This window comes from Anser cygnoides, chromosome 18 (assembly GCF_040182565.1).
Source record: "Anser cygnoides isolate HZ-2024a breed goose chromosome 18, Taihu_goose_T2T_genome, whole genome shotgun sequence".
NCBI lineage: Eukaryota > Metazoa > Chordata > Aves > Anseriformes > Anatidae > Anser > Anser cygnoides.
The window spans coordinates 5,599,796-5,616,310 of NC_089890.1; the positions used below are offsets into that span (position 1 = coordinate 5,599,796).

The following is a 16,515-nucleotide window of genomic DNA, read 5'->3' on the forward strand; positions in this document are numbered from 1 at the left end:
AGGGAATATTTCACTCTCAGCATGGCTATTATTATGTCCTACACATTAATTCAGCCGAGAAGTCTTGAAGTAGCAGAATGAGTTTCTGTTCTCAAAAGTGGCATGCACTGGAATAGATGCCTTCATTTTAAGTCTTATAGTTGTTACTTTCCTGATTCTTCAGTGAATACTATTTGATGAGTTAAACCCTTTGAGGCATTGGACACCTAACAAACTCCCAGAATTTGCACTGAAGGCAAATATTCCTGCCTAGTTCATTCAAAGCCTTACTTATTTCCAGTTTTATTTTGATTATTGTTTTCTCTACCTATAACAGAAATATGGGACAGGATTTATCTTCTTGAGAAATAAATTCTAATAATTCTAACAGATTTGTGAACTCAGCAGCCCGGGGATACCCACTGCTGGGTAGTTTCTTAATCCTTCCTTTCAGTTCTCCTGGAACTGTCCACTTTGCCCTGAACCACATGGTTTTGCTGGTGAGTGACCAGCACATGAGCTGGTGTAGTTGTTTACCTTAAAAACTTGAGGTCTTTTCACCATTCTTTAAATCTCTCCCTCTTCATTGTTCATCAGCGTTCTAGACCTTCCTGACTTGTGCACGTGGAGATCACCAGTCCTTCCAGCCAAAGCGTGAATAACTTTCTGTTTTCCTTTCCCTACTCAGAGTGAAGGGCTGAGTTCCTGTGCTCTTTATGAGCAACTCTTCTCATGCTGCTTCCCAGACATACAGCTGACAGAAAAGTGCCTAATGAGACAAAATGAAGTTAAATATGAAGAGGAGGCCAGGAAGGGTGAGAGGGATTATTTCCATGCTGACAGAAGTATCCAAGAGTAACTTATTTGGCAGTGGGACTCTAAGGCCTCCGTCTCCATATAGGAACTTTGGATACCCGGATCAGCCAAAATCCTTAAAGGCGAATCCTTTATGTTATGGCATTATTCAGGAGTTACTCTTTAAGCCCAATACAGCCTGAATATTTGATTTCCTAAAGGAGTTAATTCTAAATCATAAATCCTTGTGACATCTCCCATGTCACAGGAGAAGCAAAAATGTCCCACACTGCTTTTTTGGTACAGTTTTCTTGTCACCTGTCTCACGCATCCTTCCAGCTCGCTGCGGCAGGAACTATTTGTTGTGCAGTTGTACAGCACCTAATAGGATGAAATCTGAGCCCACGATGGTGCTTTCTAGGTGCTACTGCAAGGCTGATAAATAAGTACCTGCAATTGGCAGAACAGGCTGCTGTTAGGCAGCATACCGCTGAAGATGAGAGCAAAATTCAGGCAAGGGCTTAGTGCCTGCAGTTCTCCGCGACTCCAGCCGAGGCTGTGGTAGCTCAGCAGCTCTCAGCATCTCTGAGGATTTATTCTGCAGCGTGTTTGCTTTTGCCTCCAGTGTGCAACGTGAGGAAGCCAGCAGTGTGACTCTGAAAACCACAGCTCCCAGCCACTTCTGCCCTCAGTGCTGAGTGAGAGAGTGAAAGCTTGCAGACCAGCCGTTACCTTTCTCATGCGGGTGTCGCAGCGGGAATAAAAACAAAACATGGAGCTGAATTTATTTCTAGCCAACGGAAATTTCATATTGAGGGTTACAGGCGTCCTGTGCCTCTTAAAAGAAAGTAATAAAATGCTGCTCTCAATTACAAATTGTATTTACATTTTAAACCCCCATATGGTTTGGTGAGGTAGGGGGAGGTTTCAAACGCATTAGCAGCAGCACTGTGCCATGATCAGTTACAGTTTTTCACTCTTTGTAATGAGCAATTAATGCCTCCCCTTTTTTCTTCTCTGTCTTGCAAACTAACCCTGTGGCCATGCCAGGTCAATAGCCAGTAGACGAAACACAAATTCTGCCTGATGCTATGAACCAGAGCAAGCAAATGCATTGAACTGACCACCTCTAAAAAGCCTCCTGTAATGGGATTCAAGTGGTAAGAATAAATTCAGTAACAATTGATTTTTTATGTAACTTCTTGGGCTAAACTTTTTAAACTGTAGGGACATTTAACAGGGAAGTGCAAAAATGCACACAAACATGCACAGCTTCATTGTCCTACATTAGAAAAGTCAAATTCCCTTACCTCTGTCCCCAGGCAGTGATAGAGGCAAAGTACTCGCCATCCTAAAGGATGCACAGCTCTTGCGGCTGCCCCTCTCCTTTTCAGAGCTCATGTGTGTCCCGCAGTGTCAGCTGCTCAGGTGAAAACATTTTATCAGGTGCAATTTCTGAATAGAGAGGTTCAGCACTGCCTAGAAGGCCTGAAATATTTACACAGACTCTACCCAACATCTAAAAAAATCAGCTCTAGATCACTGCCGTCACAGTGTTTTTCCTCTTTAACCAGGCCAAGCAATAGAGATTATCTCTAAAGATCCTGGAGACTACCAACCAGCTGATGTCACAAGCTGCCTTCTCGGCAGCCTGGATTAGTAACAGTGACAAAAGGTGTTTTCACATCAGCAGCACTTCTGTAGGAATAATCAGCAGGTCCTGGGCAGCTTCATTCGAATTTGACGTGGATCTGCTAGAGCCACCCTGCTCCGGGGTTTGGAGGAACTCCTGATGTGAACAGGGATGTTTCCCCTCAGTTCACAGATGTATGTCCAAGTCACAGGTCCAGGCCAGTGTTACCTTTTGCACCTAATGATATCCATACAGTGTCAGGCTATTTCAGTGGATATAAATGGCAGCAGTGTCCTTCTTAGCTCTGAAGGCAATCTGCAGCTCTGCTGGGAACAGGTAAGGTCCCTGAAGGGAGCAAGGCGTAGAGAAAAACTGGTAATAATGCTATAACATAGAGAACAGATGCTCAGCTTTTATTCCAGGGGGGTTATTGATGACAGATAAGTAATGGTCTCCCAGGTGAGACACAGGAGATTTTAAGGTAGGTACGAGGAACAACTTCTGCCTGGAAGGATAGAATAACAAAAGAGATCCTCCTGAGAGGGTGTGGAATTCAGAGGGTTTTGCTAAATATTAGCTAGTGGTTTAGCAGACTGATTATGCTTTGGTTGTAATGATGCTCACGCCCAGGTATTGCTGAACAAGCCTGGGGCCTCAGAGGTGAGAGGATGTTCCAGGCTGGAAGTCGATGAGAACCTGTGCAATACTGTACAGGGATGTCTTTTCCGTGAACTTATCTCCAGAGCAGGAGCGACAGCCATGCTGGAAAAGCCTGGGCCAGATTCACTGTTGGTGTAAATCACCGTTACAGCCAGCGGAGCTGTGTCAGTTTACCGTGGCTAACCTGCTTTGCTTTTATTTATAAATAATGCATTTATGACGCCGTGGTTATAAATAGTATTTCATTAATTTTATTACTTATTTAGATATTTCCCTACAGGGGTAAAACAGAGGTACAGTTGTGTTACTATTTCTGCTTCTGTTCTTCCCAAAGTTTAGGTTGCAGCTCAGCCGGACGGTCTGCTTGGAGCTGAGGCTAAGCTCAGCAGCTCACCTTTGGATGAAGAGCACATTTGGTGTAATTAGATTTGTGGGTTTAGGTGTTTTGGGTTTGTTTTTTTTTTAGTGTACAACAGAGTAATAAAAAGAAATGGCTGTAATTTATAGCCCGGCATTTGGCAAGTGGCTTGTCTGGTCTAGGAGTTTTTTAATGGCAGAAATTTAAAATTTAGGTTAGAATTTCAAAAGAGATTAGCACCCACAACTAAGGCAGATGTTCAGTGTTGCCAAGGTCAGGCATTTAAAAATCATGAATCAGGCATGAAAATACTAATATTAACTTTAAAATAATGAGAAGACAGACACAAACTCACACCCATGTGCACACATGGATATACAGCTACCTCTGAATAAGGCTAATATTTAATTTTGTATCACATTCACTCTTGATGTAAATTTAGTCTATTATGTTTTTCATACAGAATATAACGTTTGTGACACTGAAAATGAATCTTATAAACAAAAACATCTTGATGTTAGATTAAATATCCTTAAGGCAATAAAACTAAAAATATTTTATTTAGCTTAATAAGCAGCAATTCTCAGTGAGAACCTGGAACTAAATTATTCTGTACGCCACAGTATTGCACTAATTTAGCTTATGAATTTGCGTTCCTTTTTTAGCTTTCTGAGATTTGCTTTCTGTGTGCAGTTATTTCCAAGCAGTTCTCTGCAATAACAACAGCTCCAAATTTCCTATTTTGAGTATCACACAAACTGAGATTCTCTAGGCATCACCTAGCTCCAGGGACTCTAGACTTAGGAACACTAAACATGATAAGAATCACAAAAAATCAGAACTGTGAATAAGGTGTGTTGCTTTTCTTTATCAAGAAGGCTCAGACTTTGCTTTCTTTGCAAGAGTTCAATCCTCGGCATAATGAATACCTACTCATATAGAGAACTTCTAAGTCAAGAGCTTTCTGAAAAATATAATTGCACTTTTAGGTGCTGAGTGCCTCAGTAGAGCAAATATGCATTAGATGGTACAAATGGCAGCATAACAAATGGAAACATTTAGTCAAAACGTATTACCTGAGTTACCGTGTACACTGTGCTCTGGTGCTGTAAATGCTTACATTCCGACACTGTGAAAGAGGGGCCCCTTCAAATGTAAGTATTGACCCAGCGTGATCCAAAGTCATCCAGAAGCAGTGAAACAGTGTGCCACTGAACCTTGGATCAAGTCCATGGAGTGCAAAGGCAAGCACATGAAGAAGGCTTTGCAGGACTCAGAAGCCTTTTGAGATCATGTCTTGCATTCAGGCACAGTGTGAAAAGTGCTGATTGTATCCCACTGTCCCAGTGCACAACACTACTGCACAGACTGATCTGCTCTGCTTTCTTAAAGCAGAAGTCCACTTGCCTGTGTTATTGTAATCCAAAGAAGTGATGCCTTGGCGCTGAAATACAGAGCAGCAATGGCACATTAACACCGTGTTACTGGAATACATCAGAGCAATTGTGCTTAGTGCTGTGTTACTTACTACAGGGCATCTCAGTAACAACACTCACAGAAACGCTGAGTACTCCTGCTGAGGTGAAAGAAACATCTTAATGGGAGACCCTGACATTTCTGCAGACCCATCTACATTCCTTCAAATCAACACAGTGTTTGCCCTAGCATGAGGTCACAAAGAGCCGCGTAAAAACTTTCAATCACAAAAAAGTCCAAACCCCAAGTCAAAACATAACTCACAGGAGTATGTGAAATCATACTGGGCTTTGAGCTCACTGCGTGAGCTGTGGAAACAATCATGGGTAGTGAAAGAAGGGAATTTCAGAGCACTTCAAGAAAAGCCTTAACAATATTCTATTCTCATGATTTAAACACTCAGAAGTCTATAGTGGTCACAGAGCAATTCATTTGGAAGAATTCATGAAAAATGTCATTTTTCTGGCTCCTGGACCTGAAGCCATGGAGGTGCCTCTCTGTTTATTCAGTTTTTAAAGCAACAGTGATCCTCTAACCAGCCCTGGGAAAATTTTAGCAGACCCTCCAACAGAAAGAGATACCTACACAAGAGAAATGCAAGCATTAAACCAAAACATTTTTAAAAAGGCATGTCTGTCATGGAGATTTTCTTTCCAGTTCCAGTGACAACCTGCTGTTCATACCAATTTTGTATAAGTATCATCTCAGCTAAAGATTTCACCTGGAACCCCCAGGTTTATAACACTACAAGTCTTTCTTTTGTCTCAGTTGAAGCTCAATCGGTATAAGAAGTCTGCAATGGAAAGTTTGTGCAAAGTAAACTAGAACATAAATACACAGCGGTCATCATGTACAAATTCAAAATGAAAACTCAACCTGCAATAGCCCGTTCTACTTTCAAAGTTTGCATTTCGGGAAACAATATGTGCATGTCAGTCCAGCTGCAATTCACATTCAAACAGAAATCTTCACCACAGAAGATTTCCAGTGACCTGGCCTTTAGATAAACTGCAAAACCCTTTATATGGACAAGGTCCACCTTTCCCCTGCAACAAAAGAAAACACAGATTTCATTCAGAACTTTACATGGAGGATTTGGATTCATTTTGGTTTTACATTCATTCCAACCTACAGTCTCAGGGCTTGATTCTTGCAGCTTGTGAAGACATTTACACCTGGGCAGAGCGGGAGTAAGAAGCTTCCTACTGAGTGTGTAACAATCCACACTCACCTTTGCATGTGCACAATAATTATACAGGGTGTACACCGCAGTGCCTGCAGGTTACTGACCGGTGGCTGAACACAAACCCACCTTCAGCGGTAACTGCTGCACTGCGAACTTGAATGCTGCCACGGCTCCTGTGCCGCCACACCCGCTGCGAGGCATGTAACTTCTTGCAGACAGCTGGGACAGACGATGCAGAACGGTAATGTCTCAAACCGCTTCAGCTGGAGCAATCGGAGTTCATCTGACGAATGAACGTGACCTGCCCAAGGTCTCAGCAAGCCAGTGACAGTGACTCTGTCTTCTAAGTCCCAGAGACCAAGCTCTTGCTGCTTGCTAACATTTTATGCTACTTCTTTTCATTAGTATTTTTAAGTGCTCTGCCCAGCACTCAGTCACAATTTGACCCTCATTGATCATCAGGTGAGCAACTGTGAGTAGACACCTACCTCTAGCAAACTCGAGGCAGTCTCACCCAAGCAAACCCATGACATTCACAACAATCTTTTTGTATTTAACTGGGATTTCAAGGAAAAGTTGTGATTTCACTAAAAAATTGTAGAATATTGTACTTGCAGTGTTTGTTGTGCATTTGGTTTGCTGATGGCATTTTGCTGGAAAAGTGAGATTTTTTTCAAGTAAAATCTGATTAATCAGAACGTTCCTGCTTCTGAAGGAAGATTTTGAATGTTTTCAGATTTCCATGCTAATTCAGAAAGAGATTGAATTTTGTGTCAAAGCATGTAAAAATATGACTGTTCATATTTCAATGTCAAAAATAAATATTGTGTCAGATTGTGAAGAGCAAAACACAAGGCAAGCAGCAAAATGTGAAAATCTTATCACGAAACACATAAATATTACTTTTTACTCAACTTGATCTCTGATAAGAAATCAGGGAAGAGCTACACAGCACAGTCAGTAGTTGCTGTAACAACAACTGTTCAACAAATGTGGGAGAAACCTATTAGCAAGATGTTTAATCCTTAAATTAATATTAATTCAACTTAAGTAGCCTGCCTGGACTTGTGCAAAGCATTTGACACTGTCCCACACAACATCCTTGTCTCTAAATTGGAGACACACGGATTTGATGGGTGGACCCCTTGGTGGGTAAGGATTTGACTGAATGGTTGCACTCAAAGAGCTCCGGTCAACAGCTCAATGTTCAGTGACGAATTGTGTTCCTCAGGGGTCAGTACTGGGATCGGTGCTATTTAACATCTTTGCTGGTGGCATGGACTGTGGGATTGAGTGCACCCTCAGCAAGTTTGGGGATGACACCAAGCTGAGTGGTGTGGTCAACACTCTGGAGGGAAGGGATGCCATCCAGGGGGACCTGGGCAGGCCTGAGAGGTGGGCCCACGCGAACCTCATGAGATTCAACAAGGCCAAGTGCAAGGTCCTGCACCTGGATTGGGGCAATGCCAAGCACAAATACAGGCTGGGAAGAGAATGGATTGAGAGAAGCTTTGAGGAGAAGGACCTGGGAGCGTTGGTTGATGAGAACATGAGCTGGCAATGTGCACCTGCAGCCCAGAAGGCCAACTGTACCCTGGGCTGCATCAACAGAGAGGTGGCCAGCAGGGCAAGGGAGGGGATTGTCCCCCTCTGCTCTGCTCTCATGAGACCCCACCTGGAGCCCTGCGCTCAGCTCTGGGCCCCCAGCACAAGAAGAACAGGGACCTGTTAGAACCAGTCCAGAGGAGGCCAAGATTATCAAAGTGCTGGAGCTCCTCTCCTGTGGAGCCAGGCTGAGAGAATTGGGGTTGTTCAGCCTGGAGAAGAGAAGGCTCTTGGGAGACCTTACAGCGGCCCTCCAGTGCCTAAAGGGGGTCTTCAAGAAAGCAGGAGAGAGACTTTTTACAAGGGTATGTAGAGGTAGGACAAGGGGTAATAGCTTTAAACTAAAAGATGGTAGATTTAGATTAGTTATTAGGAAGAAATTCTTCCCTCAGAGGGCAGTGAGGCCCTGGCCCAGGCTGCCCAGAGGAGCTGTGGCTGCCCCAGCCCTGGCAGTGCCCAAGGCCAGGCTGGATGGGGCTGGGGGCAGCCTGGGCTGCTGGGAGGGGTCCTGCCCATGGCAGGGGCTGGAGCTGGGTGACCAACACAAACCATTCTATGATTCTATGATTAGAAATACTTAAAATGCCAGAGTGAAAGCATAAAGGGCAAACAGATTTAGCAAATCGTGCTGATTCCTCCTTCTCCTGAAAAGGTTGTAACATCACCTGCAAAGTATCCAAAAGAGGAGTTTTTTTTTTTTTAAGTGAATGCACAAATCTTGAACTGTATTTTGCTCTTTCGTGAGTGTGTGTGTTGGAAACTGTTCTGTTCTATATCTAAAGGGCGATTCCCATCCAGTGCCCAACGCAAAGCAATGAGGTTAAATTGGTTTGGATGATATCAGCTACATGTAATTAAACCAGCAGCCCATGTCTGATCCTTTCTGTGACCATGTTAGGTGTTAAATTAAGGTCTGATTAAGAGTGTGCTGCTGCAGTTAAGGTCAAGGACTAAAGATCACAAGCTTTGTTTCATCTAATAACAATAAAGACTGTCTGGCTGCCAAATACCACAACAGCCCTTGTTCTCCTATCAGACTGCTGTCCAGCTAGAGGGATCTGATTTCACTGGTATCCCTTTTTAAACCCTACTTCTAAGAGGGTTTGTAGCTATTTCATCTGTGTTAAGCAGCAGTGTGTTACCCGAGGCTATATGGTACGTTCTATATGATCAAAGCAGAAATGCAGCAGCTTCTGACGAAGAGTTATCGTGGCTGAGGGGAAAAAATATCAAGGAAGGAGAAAAAAGATACAGCGCTACAAAATACCGGGTCATGCCACCAAAGTAAACACCCACAGGTAAGTTCATACCATGAGACCACACAATGGTGGAAACTGCACATGTGTTTGCTTGGAACAAATCACAGGCTGGCCCCACCAGCAGCCAGCAGGAGAGATGTGTCAAATAGGATAGATGAGAGATAAAAGCAGGGCGGTGAAGAGAAAAAACAGCAACTTATTTGTAGGATGTAGACAAGAATCACTGCACAAGAGCTTCTCCCTGCATAAGTGTTTTCCACAAAGGCAGGTCAGGAAACATTACCAGAGCAGTTGTCTGCTGTGAGAGAACAGAATTCCTAATAGCCCAACAAAGTGTTCTCACAAAGCATGCCCGTATTAATCTCTAACAAATGCAGGGTACTGGGACGTGTTCGCCTCAAAAAGGGGTGAGGAGCAGAGTAAGAAACCACATGGCCCCAAAATAATCTCGCACAGCCACATCATATTTTATGTTTCCATCCTTGGGGTCCAATTTCATAGTAGATACGGATTCATTTTTCAAGAGTCATCTGAAGTGTCTGTCGTTCACTGCTTTTACAGGCAACTGATAGAGTATTAATAGAGCCCTGTTCATACCTGGGAGGACAATTCTGTTATTCTATGAGGCTGCACGCAGGAAAGTCATCATAGGAACATATTAAACACAATAAAACCTCTACATGTTCAGACAATTATTTGTAAATTGCATTGTACGAGTCATCCAAAATTGTAGTTGAGGTGTCTTGGTGCTTTGGATTTCAGGATTTGAGACGTAACCTGCATGTTTCCTCGTGAAGTCTGGGTGAATCCCAAAGGATTCAGTGGTACAGTTCAACATGGATTAGCCACCAACAGCTTACTGTAGCTGCTGAGCAAGAGCTATTTGCAGAGGAGGCTGTGCTGTGGGAGTTCCCATACTTCCTGGAATCTGAGTTGCGTCAGAAATACAGTGAGCACTACAGAATAGGCAGGTGTGAAAAACGACCTCTCCTTGACAAGAGAAGCGTGCCCACTATTAGGAGTCAGTGCCTCAACCAGAAAGCAACCTGTTATCGAATTAAAAGTTCCTCTACACCTTGATTCCCACCTATCTGTGAAAATACTGTGACATTTCCAGTAAAATGGTGTGGTGGTCCTGGTAGAGTCTATCTGGCAAATGAGAAACTTTTCACGTGAACACTTAAATTTCAAAACTCCAAACTTAAAAAAATCCTGTCAAAGTAGAAGGGTGTGTTTGGTGTGATTTGATTCACTTCCTGATCATTCTTCTTACTAAATTTTACAAATAAATACTGTACACAGAGAAACACAGTTTTATTTAAGTGCTAGAAAGACTGAGCACGTATATCCGTATTATCTAGATGGCAATGCTGAACCATCCTGACTGACTTCTGCTAGTTAAAGGAAGTTGCTTTTGAAAATGATCAATAGTTTTGAAACTTGAGTCACTGTTAATAAGCTACTTCGCTATCATTTTAGATACCTAAATTTAGGCACTGCAGTCTGGATCCAAATACAGTCAAAGGCAAAGTTCAGTGTAGGTGGCAAGTCAGAGCAGTGCGGTTCAGCCACTTGCTCTAGTACGAGAGCAATGCGATCGTGTCATGTCCTGACGTCTTGGCTACCCAGGCTGGATGACCAGGGAGCCAGCCACACGAACATGGACTGACAGTGACTCTTACCATAAATCTGGAGCGAGCTCAGAGTCCTGCTTTTGACTCTGAAGCTGCTGATAGAAGGATTGCTTTTGAAAACTTTCCAGCCTTGTCTTGGATAGCTGCATTACGTTATCTCAGTATCTGCAGTATTCCCCAAACTACACTTAAGCTAGTATAAGAGGGATTGTTGCACATATTATGGTAATGTCATTTATTTATTTTACAGAACTGGAAAATTTAAGGGCAACCACTTCACTTCTGTGCTGTGTAGATTAGAGCATTCACAGTAACACCTGCTTACTGGACAGATAGGAAAAAGCCCTTATATTCCTTCTGTATTGCAATTTATTATTATAGCTTGAATGGTTCCTAGTGACTTCCTAAGATTAATGTTAATATTCTGATCAGAGTCTTCCCTCTGGGGTTTTATTATGGGTTTTGAACATTCATTTCATTTAACGTACACATGGGAGCAAGTCTGGTGGTTCCAAAAATATTTGTAGTTGGAAATCACAGTGATTTTTTGTTAGGCTCGGTGCCAAAGAAATCACAAATCAGAAGTCTGTTATAGAGTAGTTCCAATTTCTTGGCATCAGAATTTCTCTTTATGTATATGCATAGTGAGATATTTTCCCTAGCCGTATGGCACTGAAGATTTACTCGGATACGCATTGTTTATCTGCTTTTTAAGGTTTCTGGTGGAACTAGAGAGTTTGTCTAGCTGACTGGGGATTCATTGGGATTTTATGGACTTCCTGTGTGAGCCAGAGACTGCCCATTGGGTATGCATCTTTCTCTATCACAGCTGGTGTTTTTGAACCAAAGTGTGGAGTAGAAATTTCATCCCTGATTTTTTTTGGCTGGATCGATTGTTTAGTCTAGGAACTCTAAAGTAGACTTTCTAGGTGCTGGAATTCCTCTTTTTCTTCAGTCAGCAGCTGATGTAGTATGGTGTACATCAGAGTCTAGATTCACATCTCAGTGAGCAAAGATTTATGTTCCTCCTAACGCTTCTTGACATTAATGAGTATTACAGACATGTATCCCCATGGATTAAGTTGAGAACATACCCCAGAGTGTGTGTGGAGTTTGTCATTAGGGCATCACACGATTAAAACCAACAGAGAAATTCCAAGGGTAAAAAAGCAATTGGATCTCTTCCCTTCTCTCTGCTGGAGCACATGTAAGAGATACACTTTAAATCTTCTCGTATTTCCAGCCCTCTCGCACCAGTTCCTGCATTCATTTTTGGTTGTTAATGACTTCAAAGAAGAATTGACTGCCACTTTTAAGACATTTCCCATAACAACATTATGGGAAATATTTTGCTGGCAGAGAATGTTTCTGTAGTTCTCTAGTGCTCTCTAATTAAGGAACTTTTATACAGCTGGGGGAGAGAAGAGAGTACTTTTTCTCTCATCTAGCCATTTCAGGGATTGGATCAATACAATGGGATGACCCTGTACACAGAACTCTCCATTACCTAGGGATCGTGACTCCTTGGTGAGACGTTATGGATCCTACTGGACATGCCAGAGACCGTGGCACAGACAGGCCAGATGCAGTGTAGTGCATCAGCTACCATCCAAAAGGGCACGGTAACTCTGGATGCATCAGAGCAGGCCAGATTCTGCAGACGTACATGGATGTGTTTGCTCTCCATTGCCCATTGCTCTGGGTTTGGGGCTTATTTCAAGTGCAGTGCTGCATGGACACGTAGTAAGCTGCATTATCTGTACATCTTGGGGACAATTTAACTGCAAGACAGATAAACTACACACAAATAATAAAGTCCTGGATGTAATTTCAGTCTCCCTTAAGGCCCCATGTAAAGCGGACCTGTGGGATGGATTCAGGGCAGAATTTAACCCCCCATGATCTACTGACTACAACAAACAACTCTGGAGTCAGGATTCTTAGATTTTCTTCATAATATCCTAGCCATAAAGAAGAGATCATTACTGTGTATCTGGTCCATAGGAGTTTCGTAGGCTGGCTATTGTCACACAAGAGGGTTATTAGCTGATCTAGGCAGGATTACACAAGACTAACTGCAACATGGAAATAAAAGCTGTGTTTTCCCACACTTGAGATCTTTTTGAGAAAATTTCCACAGGAAAATTCTGATTTATCTCACTTGAAAGCAATGATTCCTGGCTCAGTCACTTCCCTTGAAACACACCTATTTCTCCCTCAGTAAAGGAGGGATAACAATACTTACAGAGATTTTTAAAATACTTTGAGATCTGTGAATATAAAGAGCTGTCTGTAAAGTGTTTAGAAAACTTCAAAAAAGGTGCTACATAAATGCATATTTACTGCAGCTCTCACACTCATGTGGCAGCTCTGAATGCAGAATCAAAAGCAGAGGGGGCAGCATATAAGTCAGAAAAAGAAACTGTCAGCCTTTAGCCTGTATCTTAAAGTACTTTGAAATGTTGCAGACATTCAGAGAGTCTGGTTTGCCAATATCGTATGTGCTACAGTAATTACACCAATCTGGAATATAAGTTTTCCTCCCCTCTCCTCAGAGAAGGCAAAGCTCTCGGGAGTATACACAAATGGAGCCCTAATCCTACAAACTTTAATGCATGTACCTAATGTTAGGCAGCATAGCTGACCCACTGATTTCAACAGCACTGCTTAGATGCATGTGTGGAAATGTTTGCATGATTAGAAGTTAATACTAATAAATGCACAGTTCATACAAGATCCCTACATAAACAATCTATTTCTGCATCCAAGTGATGATTTTATTGCTGTTCTGTAATTCTGTGGAGTGGTTTTGTGAAGAAATCTTATATTCTCTAAAGCAGTAAAATGCTTCTGATAGTGTTTTTCATTGCTAGCTCTTTGGGGGCTAATTAAAAGAAATATCTGTTAAATTTATTCAGTGTTTGGTTCCTTGATAGCAAGAGGCACCTGGCGTAAACATTAAAAAGAAAAGCAGGCAGCAGCTAGACCTTATCAAATATTAGATGCATTAGGACATCTTATTTATAAATATGAAATTGGTTTTAATGACTTCAAAAGGAGGAAATGCCAGGAAGAGCATAATATGTGCAAGCTCAGTAAAGCTGTCATGAAGATGCCAAAACCCACAAAAATCTAGAAATTGTACTTGCTCTCCCCTTTTCCCCTCAAAAATTAAGTGACAATTCCAGCTGCAATTGGCAAAAATGTACATAAAGAACTCCAGGACTAACCAAAACAAGCTCCAGATGAGATGGAGTATCTAAGAGCAGGTCTGAATGGAAAGCTCCATCAGTGGTTGATCAGCAAAGAGCTAATTTATACTGAGTTGACTGCTTCACTGAAATGAATCTTGAATTTTGACCCACATGATTTAATGCAAAATGCTTAAGGAGGAGAAATCCATCCTTCTTTTGGGACAACAGTTAAGCAGGCACTTAATGTTAAGCATATGCTTTACATTCTCTTGACTTTACTTTCAAAAATGCTTAGCACTGTTTCACTCTGTTGCGACTACGGACATTAATAAATCAGTGATGAAAAGTGCCTCAACACTTAATAACTAAGTATGCTTTCAGCACTGTCCCAAATAAAGATGCAATAAATTCATGGTCAATAGACTAACAATGCAATTGAGAAATAACAACAATAATTCTTCTGAAAAAGTTCTTTCTTCATGAGTCAAAATCTATCCTAAAGATAGATTTCGTCTTAAGGCACTTTATTATAAGAAAGCATTGAAAAAGGTGTTATTTCACATGAGTAAATTTGATGTCTGTAAGATCATTGTCCAGCTTTAGAGCAGGATGAACCACAGCATCATTTCTTATATTGAGAACTGCATTTTTGAGCCAGATACATGGCTGGGTCCAAAGAGGTAGCAACATATATGTTAGACGAAGAATTCTCATTCGGTGCAATTCAGAAACTTAGGAAAAGTTCCAAGCTCAAACGAATTTTGACCCAAATTAACTAAAGCGCAAACATTCTAACTTAATGAGAACTCCATTCTAAGATAACCTACTGTGTGAAAGTCTGACAACAAGCCCCACACTGTACCAAGCCTATAAAAGACTCTCCTACTTAATTTGACCTCTTGCAAGAGACACGTGGACACAATTGTCCAAATACATGGAATAGTTGTCTTAATTCCGGTTGGGTTGAAAAGCCTTCCAGTGACTGTTCTCCTCCTTGCACATAGCAGAGAACAGTATCTAGAAAAACTGAGTGAGGAAGGTAGTTAGAATTGCCCCACCTATTTTGAAGCTTCTTGCGTTTTCACAGTTTTAGCACTGTATAGAGTGATCGTGTGGACAGGGGATGCGACTACCTGGTCATAGAGGAGGAGAGAAATTAGGAGACCTCATGCAAGTTTTCTCCAGAGAAGCAACTTTTCTTTGCTCTGCCCTAAAGAGGCTTTCACATTGTTCCAACAGAAAGTGTAAGCCCATTCATGGGAGTCTTGGGCAACCTATAGCCCATAATATTATAAGGATTGTTGTAGCTCATGCTGTTACTGTTGAAGGGGCACGAATGGAGATGCTGTTACAGCCAGCATTCTTTAACTTTCTGGATGTGTTTCACCTGTAAAACTGCTCTGTGCATATCCTATACGGACCCATCCTGGTAATGGGGCTGGTATCTTGAGCGTGTAAAGGAGAAACATTTCCCACACAGAGAGCAGGACTGACCCTCTATTGGCAGCAGGGCTGTAAAAGAATTGGGCTCTTGTACATCAAGGAATAGTGTTTCAGGGCCTCCTGGAATACCATCGATGTCATCTTTCCAGAGGGTCAGTTCCCAGTTTTAAAGAAGCAAAATTCTGTTGATCTTTTAAATCACATCAGACGTGCCCAATTGCAGGGCAGGAATTTTCTTTCATGTTCTTGCAAACAAAACAAAGAGACACCAGTTTTCCATCCTGCCCTGACCTTTGGAAGAAGTCATCTCTGCCAGTGCTGCACTCTCTGGCACCAGAGACACTTAGCATTTCGGTCTTAACTCTGAGGGAACCGAGCAACCTCTGAATCACCATCACACTTCCCGCAGGCCAGCACCTGTGTTTTCCTTGGAGGTGACCCCATCCAAGAACTAACCAGGTCTGACCCTGTTTAACTTATGATATCCGAGCAGCAGAATTGTTCAGACCTCCAAAATTAAATGTGAAACACCCTATAAAGCCTCAGAGGACTCTGAGAATAAGCAAATGTAGCCAGGGAACACAGTCCCTGCTCAGAACTGCTGTTTGCAAGATACAAGCCCAGTATGCCATAGCATGTATTCTCCATTCCAAGTTTTAACCGACTCCAGTGACAAGACCTTGGTAGGTTTAGGATGAGAACAGGTCCAGACGAGGGGGAGCAGCAGAGACTGTAACTTATAAAGTGACTCATTCCTACCAGCCCTATATGTGAGCCTTCTGCTTCCACCAAGCCAGGTGACATTTAACCACAGAAATACTTAACCTACTTTTTATAAGAATGTACATCATTGACCATGATAAAATACAGGGATGTGGGAGAGTCAGGATGCAGCCTTTTCACTGCAACTCCATATAAAGAAAAAAAAGGCAATAAAAAGGAGGTCTTGACATAAGGAAAGCATCCCAATGAAATTCTGCCTTTTAATCTTGGCCACAATCTCTCTTCTCATCATCTTCCCTGCTTTTTAATCCTTTGCTGCACTTAACATTTTTATACTCATTCACTTTATCAACTTCACCTGTCTCAAAAGTCAGTAAAAGCAGAGGCCATAGTTTTAAAATACAGGCAAATGAACTGAGGCATCAAACTTCTCAACTTCTCCAGAGGTGCCAACTATTCAAGCTGTCAGAACTTCAAAGCAATCTACGGGTGATCAGTGCCTTTAAAAACCACTTAAGTGCTCAAAGAGGAACATAATGCAAAAACACAAAGGATAATAATTTCAAACAC

The 16,515-nt window shown here is 42.0% G+C and overlaps 1 long non-coding RNA gene across 1 annotated transcript in view; it reads right to left on the bottom strand.

Moving 5' to 3' along the window:
• Positions 1-522: 522 nt before the first annotated feature.
• The window catches only part of LOC136786592 (uncharacterized), a 62,153-nt gene continuing 46,160 nt past the window's right edge, over positions 523-16,515 (bottom strand). Inside the window, exon 3 of the long non-coding RNA XR_010825667.1 lies at positions 523-748. This is a non-coding gene — a long non-coding RNA (uncharacterized lncRNA). The remainder of the gene's footprint in view (positions 749-16,515) is intronic.